General features: G+C 37.5%; 1 protein-coding gene across 1 annotated transcript in view; it reads right to left on the bottom strand.

Moving 5' to 3' along the window:
- LOC131160195 (lipoyl synthase, chloroplastic) overlaps positions 1–6,000 on the bottom strand; it is a 31,263-nt gene that overhangs the window by 11,846 nt on the left and 13,417 nt on the right. The gene's annotated exons all lie outside the window — the stretch shown is intronic.

Raw genomic sequence — 6,000 nt, 5'->3', positions numbered from 1 at the left:
GGAGAGTAATGCACAAGGGTGACCACAAACTGCGGATGGTGCGCGTAATGACAATACGTAATGAGTGAAAAACACAGGGACACTCTCGGTGCCACGTATGGTTTGCAACATCTATTTGAAGACATTGAAAGACTTCCGCATGAATAGAAACCCGGCCCAAACCCTCCCACCAGCCACCCAATCCTAAAGCTTCAGAATTCCTATCAAATAGTATTGAAAGAATCATGATCCAAACCACTATTCTCAAAACAAAGGAGACAGGCCCCCAATAACAGTGCTACTCCAAGGAAAAATTGAAAATAGGACGTTCAACCAGGAAGATTCAGAAACTCACCCTGCCACTGCAATTGCACACAAAAACCTTCCTAGCTGAATTAGCAACTTCCCTAACACCACACAACAATATCAAAATAAAAGCACCTTATCCAAAGGGAAATCTTCTCTCAGCCACAATCTCTAAAGGACATATCGAATTTTTGCCAGGCCCATCCCACCACTTCCCAATCCCAAATCCCATCTCCATGCCAGTTCCATTCATTACTGTCCAACAGTCCACTTTTTTTTTTTTTTTTTTTGGTTTTTTTTTTTTTCCCTTTTAAAAAAGGTTTATTTCACTTTTTCCATTGAAAATTTCATTCAGAGTACAACATCATCACCATTCCAATTAATAGTGGAACGAGTTTTTTCAATTTGGTTGAACACATTTTCTTGCATGCCATCTGTAATAAACAAAGACATCAAATCATCCCAAAATTCACTTGCTTTCCCCCTCTTATATTAAATCCTATCATTAGGAATTTCAAAATCTTCATTCTCATTACTAAACATACCACATTTTTTTCCAATTTAATCATTCAAAATCATTTATCTCATTTTTTCTTTCCGATAATTCTTTCTATCCTTCTATCATATTTGCGAGACAATAATTGAGCATGCAATACGTTTGTCTTCGTTTTTCAATTTCTAAGTGCACTTTTACTTGTAGGCTAATAAAACACCCCTAAGTAAGGTGGCCTTTTGTTGTGTGTGCCCTAAATTTTTCAAAAACAGCCCAGTTTTCTTTTTGTAGGCCCAACTTTTCCAAACACGTCATGAAACTTGGGAGTAGGGATCTTTTTGATATCCTTGTTAAATCTAAATGTTGTCACTTACCATTTTGGCTCTAAAATCTTAAATTGGGGGCCCAAAATCAAACTTGGTAATTTGCACAAGTTATAGACTAATTTTTTTAGCTATCTTACAATTGCAAGATTTTCGCAACACCCTGGTGAAAACGATGGCAAGTTCTCCCTATAAATCCCTCATTCGAGCGTCTTGATTATAATAGGTTTTTGATCAGGGTTTTCTTTTGTTAAGATAAATCCCTTACTCTCACACCTTTTCTACTACGCGTCCTCCAAACAGCCCCTACTTGTTTGTTACACATTTCCTCCTTTCCCTTCTTTCTCACCCTAACCATCAATAATTTTCATCAAACATTCAACCATCAACCAACAATTTATCGCCTCCCCTCGGATTAGTGGTCTGAAAAAAACTGAACATCTCGACGTTTTCTCCATTGGAGGAACCCCCCCCATTTGTCCCCCCACCATCCCCCCAAACATTGGATGCCCCTTCCACTTCTGCTCAAAGAAAAAACAACCCCCAAAAAAAAACCCCCCCTCCCCCAACTCCCTTCTCCTCCCCCAAAAAAGGACCACAACCACTACCAACCATTCAACACTCAAGCCTTATTAGAGAATTTCCATTTCCTGTCTGGCCCTCTCTGACAATCCATTACTTTTGTGGACATCAAAGCTCCTACGGTACAAGCACTCGCTTCGTGAAGCTACTAGTTAATGATACCTAAAATTTACTGTATAATTTTTTCAATTCCATAATGGATGCATTACTGTTAACTCACTCACCCTTGCCCCGAGATCTCTTCAATCCCGCTGAAGAACCGTGTTTCATCAACAGTCTCAGAGTAAAAGCAAACATGTGCAAACACATCAGTCCTGATGACACAGAGTTTTTTGCCAACATTTTCAGTTCACCCTTGAAATCGATGTTAACACTCACCGCCCAATGAGCCCATGCCTTGAGTTTTTCTGCCAGGGAAACTCAACAGTCCAACAAATTTTTTTTTTATGCTATATGGCTATCCTTCTGTTCAAGCACATGTGTAGGAATAAGAATAGAATTGAAAAAACCGATACTCTGTACCAGAATATCCTAGAGACCTTCAATAGTGCCAGTCCCCTGGCGCAAAGGGGGCTGCCTTTCCCTCCCACCACATGTAGATCATCAAACGGTTCAAACACTTGTTACAACTATATATCCCACTAAACAACAGAAACCAAAAAAAATAAACAACCCATTATTAAATCTTCAACAAAATAACCATTAAGAAGTTTTGGTTTTTTACAAGTATAATAAATACAAAAAAAAAATGTACATCAACATAAAGATTCAAGTTGCAAAGAAAAGAATGTGCAAATGCACAATGGTGGGGCCCATCAAGCACACATATTCTATATATAAGGGTACAAGCCAATTCCTTTTTCAAAGTAAAACACAAAATAAAATTCCCCCAAGATGTTTTATTCAAGATTCTTTCCCCCCCACCCCCCCCCCTGTTGTTCCTTAACTTTTTTTTCTTTTTTTTTATATAAAATAGTCTTCCTTACCTTATAATGTAAATTGAGCTTGCACTGCATACATGCTCTACATTTTGAGAGAAACCCTCATAGAGGTTCGACAGATATGCTTTCAAGCATGCTCAAAGCCATAATACTGCACAAGCAAAGAAGAATATGGCTACTCTGTCAAATATCCTGGTGATTCTTAATAGGGGTTTTTTTTAGGGGCCATAAAAATACTACAACCATACAGTAAGCTGTCATTCTGGTGCCTTAGTTGGGTAGTTCCGAATTGATGAGTGCAGCAATACCATAAAAAAGATAATCAAACTTAGACTCCAACTTTGAAGTGGGAATAAAGCCAGTAACATGGACAATAAGGTTAAAACCTCTGAAAATGAGGTCATATCAATGAATGCAGCTCATTACAAGCAGTGCACTAGCTCATCTATAATAGGGTTACAGCAGCTCTTCAATTTCCACCACCAACAGTCAATATGCTATTGTACAAAATTATCAATCAAAATTTCCAATCTCAAAATTTCAATAATTTTTTTCCAAAAATTTGACTATGCAGCAACATTTCTTTCACATTTAAATTTGTGATGCAAAGCCTTCTCTTTTTTTCATTGAAAACAAAGTTCATTGCAAGATATGAACGAAAATTTTCAGAATTTTTTTATATATAGTAAAAGAATAATGTCATTAAAAAATTAAGAATATACAACCACGAGAATAAGACATCTCCTTAACAGAGCCAGGAAAATCCGGGGGAAGAAAAACCGTAAGCTAAAAAAGGACAAATAAAACCTGCACAAACTAACAATTCAACACATAATGCAAATTGCGCTGAATGTCAGAAAAGCTCACCCCCTTAAAATTCCCCTGCCCCACACACCAAAGAGAAGCCAAATAAAGTATCTTTTACCAAACCAGCGTACACAACGACTTCTTCCCTACAAAAATACATGCATTATGCTCCATCCACAACCCCCAAAATACTGCAAAGAAAGTACATTTCCAAAGCACTGCCCCTTCCTTTTTCTTGCCAAACTAATCAAAAGATGCCAAGAAGCCCTCCACCGCCTCTGAACTCACCCAAAATTCACTTAAATACCAAATACCCTCCAAGCATAATCACAATGTATAAACAAATGTGATGCAGATTCTGAACGGTTAAAATAAAGAACACAGGTGTCTGGAGATAAGAGTCTTCAAAGGTCTCCTGACCTGCAGCAAGTTATTAGTATTAATTCTATCAAGCACAACCAACCAGATAAAGCTTCAATTTTAAAAGGAATTTTGGCCTTCCAAATGGATTTATAGAGAGGAAAAGATGAGGTAGACCTAGTCAGAAAATCACAAAAAGATTTGCAATAATAAACCCCCAAAGGATCCAAAGACCAAGACCAACTATCATCTTCCAAAGATGGTAAAGGACCACCTGGATCAACAAAAAAGGGAAATGTTACCATCCTGCCCTGAGCTCAAGCAAAAGAGGCGTGGAAAAGAGGTGGACAAATCTACATTCCCCAACCAAGGATCTTTCTAGAAAGGGACATTACTACCCCTTCCCACCAGGAGTTTAATATGGGGAATAAAGAGGGGATAAATCTGAAAGATAGCTTTCCACGGACTCTCCAAAGAACATCCAAATCTAAAATTAGTATCCCACCCATTCTTGTCTAATCCATACTCACTTTTAACAACTATATGCCACAAGGAAGAATTCTCTAGCGAAAACTGCCCAAGCTATTTAGCCAGACGAGTTGTGTTTTAGACACGAAGTTTCCAATACCCAAACCACCCTCCCATTTAGACCTACCCACCACTTCCCAACCTACCAAATGATCCCTAAAACCCCCTATCCCATACCACAAGAAGCCCTCATTATCTTCTCAATCTTTCTAGCAACCGAAATCTTAAAAATTGAAACAAAGCATAAAGAAATACTATAAAGACAAGCCTGGATGATCATAGTTCTACCACTAAGAGAAGGAAAAAAAAAACATCTGTTCATCCACCCAATCTCCCAGAAATCCTTTCCACCACAGGATTTTTAAAACTTAAAGATCTAGGGTACCCCCAAACGAACCCCTAGATAGGACAGCAGCCAATCCAAAACACTTCAACCCACCACCGTAGACCACTCCTAACACTCTTGTCAGGCATATTTTTTTTTAGATAATAAAAGAAGGTATATTAAATTGACAAAGAGAAGTTACAACCTAAGGGGAGAGAGGTCCACTTGAAAAAATAAAAAAACTAAAACAAAACAAAAAATAATAATAGAGATGAAAATTCAAAAATAACAAATAAAAATAACCGAAAAAACCACTTTTCAATCCCTTTCCGTCATAATTCCCTCAGCACTTTAAATTTTCAAGCTCCCTTGGACCCTTCTTCGCCTTGTACTAACACCCATCAAAGCGCACTTCAAGAAAACCCCCTCAATAGCCACAACGCCACTCTTCCCCTTATTAATCTTAAGCCCAAAAATCTTATCAAAAATGTGGAGGAGATACAAAAAATTCAAAAAGGAGGGACTATTATCCTCTAAAAAGAAGATGGTATCATCAGTGAACTAAAGGTGCGAGACCCTAATCCCCTCTCTCCCCACTTCCAACCCTTTCACTAAATCTCTATCCACAGCCCTGTCCACCGTCCTACTCAAAATATTAGCCACTAAAACAAACAAAAATGGGGAAAGAGATATGAATGTAGATATTAGCTAAAACATATTAATATGCTTAATATGATTTTTTTTTCTTGGAAAGGAAAGGAACTGTGAAGATGGGGATTCCCTACACCTGGATAGAATACACAAAGAAAACCAAAATAGGTTAAAAAAGCCAGCCAATTGTGATGAATACCAGCAAAAGCTATATCAAGAAAACACCAACCAAGGTCTTAAATTCAATTTCAAAATAAAATCGGAGCTTCAAAAGTGCGAAAATTTTGATGTCAACTTCGATTTTGATTTGGAAAAATGATGGAAATAAGTAGAGTACAGAATTCTTTTATGAAACTTTAGAAATGATTAATAGACATAATGATGCAAGTTTTGGAACTAATATATTAAAAATTAAATACATCAATGACATGTATGGTTTGTATGAGACCCGCCATTAGCATGAAAGTAACGCTAGCAAAACTTTTAGAAAATTAGTTAAAGTAAAGACAAATTAAACCATCATGCCTCAGGGCTCTATCCCTCTCCACAACAAAAAACCAGTTTCCTAACTCCTCCATAAAAGGCCTCTCCAGTAACTTATCACCTGAAACAGAGCAAGAGTCCAACCCCTCAATCATAGGTATAAACTTTATTCCAACTATAGGACCATAGGTTCCTAAAAAACCCTGTGATCTCCTCAACAAT

Source organism: Malania oleifera, chromosome 7 (assembly GCF_029873635.1).
Source record: "Malania oleifera isolate guangnan ecotype guangnan chromosome 7, ASM2987363v1, whole genome shotgun sequence".
NCBI lineage: Eukaryota > Viridiplantae > Streptophyta > Magnoliopsida > Santalales > Ximeniaceae > Malania > Malania oleifera.
The sequence above is the reverse complement of the archived record's forward strand: the minus strand, read 5'-3'. Positions and strand labels throughout refer to the sequence as shown.